This window comes from Bidens hawaiensis, unplaced genomic scaffold (assembly GCF_021521415.1).
Source record: "Bidens hawaiensis isolate Kalapana, Puna unplaced genomic scaffold, B.hawaiensis_p1.1 tig00010738_1, whole genome shotgun sequence".
NCBI lineage: Eukaryota > Viridiplantae > Streptophyta > Magnoliopsida > Asterales > Asteraceae > Bidens > Bidens hawaiensis.
This window is the reverse complement of record NW_027491823.1, coordinates 594171-606580: the sequence shown is the minus strand read 5'-3', so window position 1 is coordinate 606580 and position 12410 is coordinate 594171. Positions and strand designations below refer to the sequence as shown.

The following is a 12410-nucleotide window of genomic DNA, read 5'->3' as shown; positions in this document are numbered from 1 at the left end:
GATTTCGTGACATGGAAAGCAAATATACAAAAACAAAAAAAAAACATATGGACATTTTGTTTCATTAGAGAAACAGATAAATATAAATATAGAGTGTGGAGTTGTAGACGTCATAAACTCAAATCCTAAAATGATTCGGTGGGTGGTGTATATAGTTTGACTGTAGTTTATTACATCTTCAAATGATGGCGGTGAAGCTTAAACGAGTTCGTGAGGGACTCAAAATGTATTTTTAAAAACACATAAACGAGGGGGGGGCTCAAAATTTGGGGAAAAGCAGGTAATTTATATTGCGTATACAAATTTTCGGTGCAAAAAAGGGTCAATTTATTTTACACTATTGCGCAAAAAACAAGGGGACCCCGAGCCACCCCCGCCCTAAAGAAGCTTAGCCCATGATTATTGGTGGATGATATATATAACACATGAATATAACAAATAAAAATGATCAACTTTTAAGCATCTCTCTTCAAATTTGTTTCTATAAATTGAGAAGGTATGTAACGTTTCAACATGTCAAATTGTCTCTCAAACTAGATCATAAGAACAAAGAGCTGATGGCATTGCAAAATGATGAGCTATCTAAAAACTTACTTTGTTCTCAAACTCACATATGGAACCACATTTTCAGTTTTATAAAGTCTATGTCACTCAAATGTGCAGTTCAGCTACAAATACCCGATATCATCGATGGCCATGGTTCGCCAATGTTACTTTCCAAGTTAGTTGAAGCCCTCCCGATAAAACCCGAGAGAACCCAATTCGTGTATCGCCTTATGCGCATCCTTGTTCACTCTGGTTTCTTCGTGAAACAACGTGTATCGACAACGGGAGGGGATGATGAGGAGGAAGGAGAGGGCTATGTGTTAGCTCCTGCTTGTCGGTTGCTTCTAAAGGAAGACCCCTTAAGCCATAGGCAGCTAGTGCTAGCCATGTTGGATCCATTATTGTTGGAATGGCAGCATATGACCAAGTGGTTCCAAAATGATGAAGTGACCCCCTTTTACACAACTCATGGGAGGTATTTTTGGGATGTGCTAGGCCAGGAGCCGAGGCTTGGTCAGTTATTCAATGAAGCGATGGCTAGTGACGCGAGGCTTGTTATAAGCGTTGTTCTAGAACGTTGTGGTAGTGTTTTCAAAGGGTTAGATTCCATTGTTGATGTTGGGGGTGGTACGGGGACAATTGCTAAAGCTATTGCGGAAGCTTTTCCCGATATTAGTTGTATCTGTTTTGATGTTCCTCATGTGGTTAATGGTTTGGTTGGAAGTAACAACTTGAGTTATGTTGGTGGAGACATGTTTGAAGTCCTTCCCAATGCTAATGCAATTTTGCTTAAGGTATACTTTTGAATATTTTATTTTATTAATTGAATACTACCCAAGTTACAACTTACCTTAACTAAGCATTGGATGGTCAAGAGACCGGTCTAACCAATGTTGTTAGACCTTTATCAATTTCAAGTGAAACATGTTCTCTTTTTCTGTTTTACGCTTTTATTTAATTCACAATAGATCATAATTGATTGCAGTATATCGTCTTTTCGGTCGCAAATGGCTTTTTATGATTGATTTGTGACCAAAATGGTGGTCTAAAAAATCTTTGTAGGTAACTATGTTTTGTTAACAAGTTTATTATAAATTGTAGTAGCAAATATTGAGACTGATTTATGACTAATTTGTGAAATGTTGGTTGTAATTTATATCAATAACGTGTGTACAAGAAATTTTGACATCAATTTCTATTATCTTTTTTGAAAAACTAGTGGATTTTGCACGATTGGAATGATGAAGAGTGCATAAAGATATTGAAGAACTGCAAAGAGGCGATTCCAAGCAAGGAAAATGGAGGAAAAAACTAGTGATCATCGACATGGTCGTGAAGGTTGACGAAGGTGTGAATGAATTACTCGACTCTCAATTATACTTTGATATGCTTATGATGACTAATATTACCGGACGAGAGAGAAGCGAAAAAGATTGGGTAAAGCTCTTCCTTGACGGTGGCTTTAGTGATTATAGAATAACTCCAGTTTTGGGTTCAAGATCTCTCATTGAAGTTTATCCTTAGCTAGTTAAGATGCTTTGCTTTCTATACTGCCGTATTTCGTCACAAAGTTTTTAAACAAGAAACTAAGTACTACTTTCTTGTTTGTGGTTCTTTTTGTATCCATGTTTTCATTCTGTCATGTTTAATCTTAATGTTAAAGTCAACTGTAGTGTGTGTCTGTGTGTTCGTGTGGATGTGCAACATGCCGCTAAATCATTACCGTAACAGGAGTGATGTTTTTGAGGGTCTTGTTAAAACAGTCTATTTTAAAAAGAACATGATAGCAATTGTTTTGAGGGTAGTCAATAATCAGTTTGTAACGGTGTTTCTAGTATTCCGGTTCTGCTCTTTTATTCCAATGTTAGGAGGGTATTTAACATTTAGTTTTTAAGATATTCAAATCTTAAACGTGTGTTCCTACCAATGACCTAGTGGTCTGATGGCATAGTTTTTAAATCCTTGCCAATGCAACACATAATATAGTATTAAAAAGTAGTCTCTTATAAGTTATAAACATGCCATTTATTAAACATCCCTATGAGAAAGAAACTCTTCTACATGTAAAAACTTATTCACGTTAAACTGATATTAAAAAAATGCCCTTTTAATCTGCTTCTAGTTTTATACCAAAATTGTTAAACTCTAATCATCTAATGTATGTAACTATATATTAAATATATATGATATCTTTTTGTGGACCGGGCTTTCAAACGGCTTCGGCTAGGGCTAGTCACAGGGTCAGACTGGTTATGGCTTTGAGAGAAATATTTTGGCCCAAACATTTGACCAACCAACTGACTTACACAGTTACCCAATTACCCTCATCTAAATTTATAACTAACTAACTAACTAACTAGGGGCGTTCACTATGTTGTCAAGTCACTAAATCGTGAACCAAACTGTATAAATCTCAAACCGTCCGAACCAACTGATCTACTTCGGTTTAGACGGTTTGATCAGTTAATCAACACACCTGTAATCACTTGAGGGATAAGTAGATTGCATGAAAGTAAGCAACAATAAAAAAAATTCAGACTAGTTGTTTACTTAGAAGTATGCAAGTAAAAGTATATTTATTTTTATTTATCCATATCAGGAGACGAAAATACCCATTGATTATAACTCCTTTGCTCTTCTCTTATCTATAACCTGTAAATAATGAAAATGGGTCACACAATATCAGCTCAATCAATAACACATGTGGTCCCATCTGTGAAAACATGTTACTTACGTGAACAACTGTGGACGGTTACGAGACAGCTGAGGCCGCTTCATTGGAGATATTATCAGATTCCTCAAAGCCGTAGATGGATCAGTTCCACCACCGCCGCCGCCGCCAAACATAGAGCGGCCAAAATGCTTCTGTTATCAGCATGCACTGCTGAATGTTTAGCAGGCGGGCTAGCCGAGATATCAAATGGTCCAGAGTTTAAACTGTTCTGTCTTGTTTGTGGCCATATATCTTCCCGAGGCCCTGGAGTGTCAGGTGTGGTAACCGACCAATCTGCAGCATATAATTAACTAGCATTTCTTGGGTAATACCAACGCCAAAAGTAAAAATTGTTTATATACATAAACACATATAGGAGAGGATCCCTTAGAAAGTATAGGAAACAAAAGGGATGAAAGGCTATTTTTGGAATAGCTACTTTTGTTGACCTTTTTCGAGTTCCCCATTTTTTTAAATGTTCATAACTTCTTTATGCAATCAGAAAAAATTACACTCTATCATCAAGCATTTCTTTATATTTAATTTGGGTTTAGTGTATATATATATATATATATATATATATATATAATTAACTATTAGAGAAATAAGAAAACTGTGTTGTATGGTTCTGCTTTTAGTTATTGACTTATTGTGCTATACTTTTGATTTGTATTTTTGAGAAAACTAAAGGGCTGACAATTTGGCTTTTAGGACCAAAATGCCCTTTAATCCTAAATTTGAGGAGTGTCAAATATCACCTCCATAATTTCTATTAGCCTACTTCAGTAAAACACACTTTTATTTGATTCAGTGCTTGTGTGTGTGCGTGTGTGTGTTTATCTTATTATATTCTAATAATAAGTAAACAAAATGAGATTACCTTTCCTGATTGGATCTCTATTATCCATCATGTTAGCTGGACTAGCAAACAAATCATGATCTGTTCTTGAAAAGAAGTTGTTTGTTGGTTGAATTGCTGACCGTTTGACTGATTCATACTCGCTTCTCAACTGGTCATACATCTCATCCAGTTTCCGCTTTTGCCTATAAAATATATCCAAGAAAATTATTATTTACAAATAACTGACCTGGATTTTATTTACAAATAGCTGACCTGGATTTTTCAGAAAATTTTTCTTGGAGCTCTTGCTTATCTTTAGATAGATTCTCGTTTTCTTGTTCTGCCAGCTGGCACCGTTTGGCCATTTTCTGATATGCTACATGCACTTGCTCCATTTTTTCAGTGAATTTTTCTTGCATTGTTTCACATTTTTGTCTGCATTGAGCTACTATTCGGTTCATTTTGTATTGCATTTCAAGTTCTTTTTGTCCTATGTAGAACATGATGCTTTTGAGTGAACTCTTCATTACTTGACGTGTGTTAAAGGAAAGATATGTTCTATATGGAGAAACAGATACATAATTAATGGAACTAAATTTAATAATTAAAGTTAACAGGATACAAATCTGTGGGGATATGCCAGTCATAGCCATCTGCAGTGAAGCATGTGAAAAGAGTTAAGAAAGAAGAAGAGTACTAGCTACAAAGATATGAATGCTAAAATCAAAATGTAGTTAATGAAAAGAAATGTGGAAATATGAATGCATATTAATACTATGATTTATAAAATTACAGCCAAAATCACAATTGTACGTAAAACAATTTTGTTTAAAAGTTATAAGACACCATGCTCATTTCTCTTTTATCTATTATATATTGGCATAAATTATACATTAAACTATAAATTTAGAGCCAAATATGCAAATGCATATAAATTAGTTATGTTTTAAGTGATAAAACATGATGCTCATTTCTCTTTTATCTTTTATATTATGGCGTAAATTACCCACCAAGTCGACCTGAACACGGTCAGTTTAACTAAGCATGCTCACAGGTTTGACCCAAACACATTTAGAATAAAACCATGAATTTCATGTTAGGTTCACGTTGTGTAATAAATTCACACCCCTAGTGACAAACTACTGAAGAAAGTATCTTGGCAAAAAACTAAGCCAGTTGTGTGTTCTTACATTTATCCATTCATCAGTTGGGTTGATATCTACAGGTCTCATGAGACTGAAAGCAAAAAAGCGCATTAAGTCAATAAGAACCAGGGTACAAATGATGCATCTAAATGTTTTAAGACATATGTTGTTTTCAGGGTTCATAGACTCAAATAGTAAAACATGTACCTTTTAGATAGAACTTGATCACAAATAGGGCAGGCTCCATCAGTACTTAGTATCTTGCTGGCGTCTTCGTTGCCCTATAATGCCATTAAAGAAAAATTAATTGCCATTTGCTAGTGACAAAGAAGTATAATTGAGTAACTGAATGCAATTTAAAGAAGGTTATAAATTGAGGATACACAAGATATGGCCACAAGTGGTAGATATAGCTCTTCCTTCCAGCTCCCGCCAGCACGCGTTGCATCTCATTGCAGTGTTTGCAGTTATCTACAAATAGTTTTATACACCTTAACAGTTAACACTCCTTGTAAGACCCGTTCACAAAGATTCTGCTACCAAAGTGGAAAATCCACTGAATAAGTAAAATAAAGACTGTAACTATAGCTACAGATAACACAAATTGAACAGTTGTGATTGATACTAACAGCTAGCAAATTGAAAGCAATATGCACTGTGCACATAATGCATTATAGTTCAACCTTTTTAGTACATAAGCATCAGGACAATGACTGCATTAGTATTATTAATCAAAAAGTTGCCTTGTGACAGCGAGAAAATGATTCAGAAAAAGAAAGAACTGTTTGGATACTTTCATTGTGTGGTAGCATTTAAGAACAAAATTAAAGGGCTTTTAAGAAAAACATGGTCCATGATCCTAAGTCCTAACCTGTGAACATCATGATGATAGGTGTCAACAGTGAAACATTTTAAAGCATCTAAACAGCCTTAGGAAGCTCTAAGTTACTATATTATGGAAATCTCTATAAGTGCTATGAAACTATTTAGTCTAATAAGCCTTGGTTTATCTAAACCATCTCTATAAACAAATGCAACACATAAAACAAAGCTTTTGTTGTCATTTTATGCCCTGCACTGCCATTTATGGAATATGAAAATGAAGGACATCCTGCTTCTGATAAATGAGTGAAAAGAAATCAACATGAATTAGAATTTTCAGATGCTTAACTGGAACTAGCACTTAGCAGCAGATATAGAAGTTTTATACGCACATAATTGCAAAAACTTCAGCAATAGTACAATTGCATAATACATACTTAAGCAATTAATACAAAAATATAATCATCTTCTGATTCAGCTAACCTAAAACTTTACACCAACTTTTTTTTTTTAATTTTCACATGCTTAGCTGGAAATTAGCAGCAGATGTAGAAGTTTTATAGACAAATAATTGCATACACTTAATCATCATCGTACTCAGTATATCCCACCAATAGCAAAGCTATGGTAGGGTCTGAGGAGGGTAAGATGTAGACAGCCTTACCTCTACCCCATAGGTATAGAGATGCTGCTTCCGGTGAGACCCCCGGCTCGAAATTGCATAAACTTAACAATAGTAAAATTACATAATACATACCGAAGCTATTAATACACAATGTAATTAATCATCTTCTTATTCCGCTAAGCTAAGGCCATAAACTACATGTCATTGAGCATTAGCAAAACGAATTCAAGTCTCCTGTCGAAAATTTAGCAATACGCAATCTATTTCTCACTCTTCCTTCAAGCAATACGCGATACGCTGAATTAAACAGTCTACATACGAATTATGACTAAAACGAAACAGAAAAAGAGAACGAATCTGAATCAAAGACGAAATTCACCTCAAAATGACTGAACAGTTCACGAAACAAGCCCGACGCTGCGTGTAAACCTATACATTCGCAATTAATCACAAAAACCTGCAAAATAATCACATTGTAGCGTTAAACAAACCTAAATGATACTATACTATAAAGTGATAAACTACAGTAAGACGATCCGAAATTTAGGGTTTAAACAACATGACGATCGATCGATACAGCAAATTAGGTTTTGAATCTGAATTTTTGCATAACAGTGAAGTTCGTTGGATATAAACAATGATAATTATAAAAATCTCACCTACCAGATGAAGATTCAAGCACTGATCGCTCTGCGTGTGGTTTGCTTGCTTGATTTATGCGGAATTGAAAAATGGCGGTGAAAAGTAACGGCCGTGGTAAGATATTTTATACAATTGATTGATGGGTCGGGTTATAGGTCAACGGGTAGAGAGAAACATGGACTTTTTGTATATCAGGGGCGTAACTGAAAATAAGTTATACTAGAACTTGGCAAATCTTTTGTGTTAAAAGTTAATAATAAAAAAAGTTTTGGGGTTTCTGTTTGCAAAATGAAAGTTGTCACAAATTTTACATGTACTGTATCTTTCTTTCTATAATCTTTCAATAATGTTGGTACTAGAGGTGTTCAAGATTGGATTATCCAGTTTTCGGATATCTGAAAAGTTCGGATAGTGAATATTGATATCCAAATCCGTATCTGAAATTTCGGATATCCGATTTTCGGATATCCGAAATTTCGGATACGGATTCGGTTATTGAAATGGATGATCCAAAAAAAATTGTTTATGCATATAATAAAAATTAAACCTATGTTCAAATTTCCAAGTTTCCAACATTGAGATAAAAAAAATTCAAGAAATTCATGATAAATTCAAACTTAAACAATTTAAACAGCCAAAAACATCTAAACAAATTATAAGATAAATTTCAAAACTAATAAGCTAAAATCATAATTTTCGTTACCTGTCAACAAAAAAGTTACATGGATAATTTGAAAGCAAAGTGATATAGCAAGAGCAGCGGGGAAGGTGTTTCCGTAGGTGATGGGAGGCTGCGACGTGGAAAATGGAGAATTTATAACGGATGGAAAACCCTAAACTCAGGATATAACTTATAATATATAATAATTATTTTTAACTTTTTTTTTAGTTTTTGGGTATCGGATAATCCGATTATCCGAATATTTTAGAAATCGACATCCGAATCCGAATCCATCAATTCGGATATTCCTGTCATCGGGTATCCTAAAATTCGGATATCCGAAATTTCGGATAATTTGGATACGGATTTTCGGATATTTCGGGTTCGGTTTTGGATCCGGATTTTTTTGAACACCCCTAGTTGGTAGTTAACTAGTTATACTGTGTTGATATTCAATATATTTTAAAATGGAAAAATAAAAAAAGAACTAGGATTTAGGACCCGCGCTTCGCGACGGGATTGTTAAATCTAACAAAAAAACATAAGTAAAAATGTTAAACCATAAACTCGTTGCAAGTCGATGCGAAGTCAGTCTGTATCAAGTTACGACGAAACTAAACAAAAGAAATAAACCCGTCAATGCCAAAATACAACAAATTTTCATATGTGGAACCAAAAAGACCGGCATGTTACTGTTGCGAACCAACACCAATTCAGTTCGTATCAGCGGTATCAACACAAATTCGTAAACATAAATTTGTAATCCAAACAAAATACTTTAAAGGCGAGCTAGGTGTCAAATGTTGACATGCGGATATAAACCATGCGATGATGAGATATTTTTAAATCACGAAAAAAGTTTCAGTCATTGTATAGACGAACTATAAAAAATATGAAAGCAAAGTTTAAAAATATCGTTTTAACCAAAAATAAGATATCTAAAGCCGACACTTGTCCAAGTTTAGTGTTTAAAATATAGTTGGTTAAATATTTTGATTAGTTGACAAAAAAAACTATAGTAAAGAGTGTAAAAATATTATTTTTATTTTTGAAATTGTGATTAGTGAATTAGTGGTTTTAATAATTTATAAAATATTAAAAAATGAATAGTAAAAGGAATAGTAATTTTGTGAGAGTGATGTAATCCCCTTTTTAATATATATATTAATTGGTGATCAATAGTGTGTAGACCATTGATGAAAATTTGTGTATTCAGGTAATGAGGTAAACGAATAGAGACATATAATGGTCTAGTTTATTTATGTTTGAGTTTTTTTTCCATTGAACCTCACATATGTCTCTTGTTAAGTAAGCATAGGAAAATTAAACATAAATAATATAATCTTTTATGTTTGGTCGATAATAATCTTATATTTAAAAATTTCTGAAACGATCCAACTTTTTGACTAATTCTCTCTAAATAAACCTCTGTTAAAAAACCCTTAGCGTCGTTAAGTTTTTCTTTCTGAATTTCAAACCGATGTTTTAGGGTTTTCATCGGAAGAAGAATACGCGTCGACTAATGCAAAACTTATACAATAAAGAAACACTAGCTCGTGGACGTAGGTTGCCTTGACCAAACCACGTAAATTTAATGTACTTTGTTTCGTGATTTATGATTTTATGTTTGTGTGTGTGTGTGACTATTACATTCCATTGTGTCGTTGCTCTAAACGATGCCTAACGTGATTGCCTAACATGGAGATTCATTGCAAATACTATCTAGCCCAATAATTTGCATAGCCTACGTCTTTCACATTAACCCCACAATGCTTGTAGTTATTAACCGATAATGGCCCACTTTGACCGAGTTCTTTAAGGATAATTTCGTACTTGGTTGTGGGACTAACTTGTTTGTTTGTTCCTTTATTCGTTAAATGAGCTACTAGAAAAAGAAAATCTTTGTTTCCATAGTGGGCTCATACCTAGACCAACAGAACAAATGTAAATAGGATTGCATTACACCTCTGATTTGAGCAATTTACATGTTAATTTACAGTTTACCCCAGGTATTTAGAAAATTTAAACGTATACGGGGCATTTGAAATTTCTTATTAAGGGGGCATATTTAAATTCGTATTCAAATTCAGTATCAGGCGACCTAAGATCCATCTGAGCTTCAAATTAGGGAATGCAAGACACATGCAATAAATTAATATAAACAAACACAATTCATCAAAGCAACTTAATCATGTGTGCATAATGCACGATTTCAAACAAGATATACCTTCAAACAAGCGCGTCACCTTTTAACAATCTTACAGAAAATGCAATTAGTCTCTAAGTTGTAGTGCTTCTTGGAATTCGAACATGAATTACAATGAGTGTGCAAGACAATCAATGAAGAAATATTTATCTGAGTAGCTAGATGTGATTGTAACTGGACGAAGATGAGAATCAATGATGGACAAATGACTTCGTTGTGTGGCTTCCATTATGAATTGGTATAAAGTGTGATTGGAGTCAAGTAGTGTGGTTGTCATGAGGTATGCAATCACCGCTACCATGGTCTATAGCCTCAGTTATAGAATTAAGATGACATGTGAAGAAATAATATCAAATATATGGTATAAGAAAGAGAGACTTTAGGCTCGAACTGGTATGGGCATATACATTTATCATGCACGAACCAAGAAGCCTGAAATTATTGTTTAAACCACATCTCAAACACGCGCGCGCGCCCCAAGGAATTTATTGTCTACCAATCATTTTTTTCATTTATTGGGTTAGTATTGTAAAAAATAAAAAACTAACAAAAGGTAGATGTAACTCACGAAATTACATATATGTATCTCATACAAGATACTTGTATGTAGCCCATGAATTTACATATATGTAACTTGCTAACTACACATAGATTGTTTTATTTTTTATTTTGATAAATATTAATAAAATACAAAAAATGTGATTTTTTAAAATGGCTTTCTCAAAATTTTCTCTTTATCTTTATGTTTTCTCATGAACAATTATGTGAAAATGATTAAATAATACACAATTATGTTTTGTTTTATGTTTTTTAAATTCATTTAATTTGGCATATAAACAAATAAAACTGAAAAATAATTTCATTTGTTATGTTTTGTAATAAGATTATGTTAAAATGATTAAATAATATACAATTATGTTTTGTTTTATGTTTGTTAAATTCATTTACTTTGGCATATAAAAACTAAAAATGAAAAAAAATCATTTATGTTTATTGAACTAAAGGTACCTAAGAAAATAAATAAATGCAAATAAAGATTAGTGGTTGGAGAAACCATGTCTTATTTTATGAAGAAACTATTTATCTATACTATATATAATATACAAATAATGGGTAAATTAAGACGTTTTTTTAGTAATATACAACACTTAATGCATAAGTTACAACACCAATTAGAGGCAAAAATGTCATTGTCACTTTTAATCTCACGTTCATTTGCAATTTCTTTAATATATTTACAAGTTTCATCCCTTGAAATTACAATATTGGTCCTTAGTCTTTTACTTATATATTATTTTATTTTCACTTTTAATCCAACTACCCCCACGGTTTTTAAACAGTCATAACTTATTCGTACGTTAATATTTTTTAAAATAAATGGCATTATAAAAACGAGCATTTTATTATCCTTAATTTGAGTATCATATTGCTATAGTTTTCGAAGTAAAAAAAATTGTGCAAAAGTGTTTACGGTTGCTTTTGATGGTTTTAAATTAAACAATGAGCCAGCTTTACACGTTTTTTTGTCGTAGAAAACCGAAACTAAATTGTTTCTAATTAAAACCAAACTAAACCGAACCATTGCCAATGATTAGGTTGCGAACCATAGTTTGTACTTCGATAAAAAAATTGAGTTTAAAATTTAAAATAAGAATTGCATATACCTTAACTTCAAACTAAGCACCAACTAATACGTTATTAAAAGAATCATACTATGAACAAAGATAATTTTAGTCACATAAATAATAAACCTTATTAGAATAAATAGAAGGCGAAATCATAACAAGAACAAATATTATAAAAAAACCACTGTAAATTTAGCTAAATTAAAGTGGTAACAGACGAGTTTGTTCGTATTAAATAAAATTTTGGTTAACTATATATTTAACTATGTCTAATATATATTATATCTAATACTAAATAAGTAAATAATTAATATTTAAATATGTACGGCCAGCTCCGGTTTCAACCGTGAAACCAAACTGGTAAACGGTCTCACAGTTTCAAACGAAATAATGAACACCTAAAAATTTGTTACATGATTATCAAAGTATGTGTTTCCAGTTTCCCGCTGCATCGCGCGGGCGCTCTTCTAGTAATTACAAATGGAAACACATTAAATCAGAAGGTACTACTTCAATGTTATTTTACTTAAAGGGCCATAGCTCCTATAGTGATGGACGATCACCTAACATAGAGATTCATTGCA

General features: G+C 33.0%; 2 pseudogenes across 2 annotated transcripts; one reads left to right on the top strand and one right to left on the bottom strand.

The window, feature by feature from the left end:
* The first annotated feature begins 557 nt into the window (after positions 1 to 557).
* Positions 558 to 2516, top strand: LOC143536124 (trans-resveratrol di-O-methyltransferase-like; annotated as a pseudogene). Its single transcript, XR_013135835.1, has 2 exons — positions 558 to 1340; positions 1766 to 2516. The product of XR_013135835.1 is annotated as a trans-resveratrol di-O-methyltransferase-like (transcript).
* A 381-nt stretch (positions 2517 to 2897) lies between these two features.
* LOC143536123 (E3 ubiquitin-protein ligase CCNB1IP1 homolog) lies at positions 2898 to 5698 on the bottom strand (annotated as a pseudogene). Its single transcript, XR_013135834.1, has 7 exons — positions 5629 to 5698; positions 5453 to 5525; positions 5291 to 5336; positions 4723 to 4753; positions 4374 to 4629; positions 4140 to 4303; positions 2898 to 3553 (listed from the first exon to the last, which is right to left on the bottom strand). The product of XR_013135834.1 is annotated as an E3 ubiquitin-protein ligase CCNB1IP1 homolog (transcript).
* Between the last annotated feature and the right edge of the window lie 6712 nt (positions 5699 to 12410).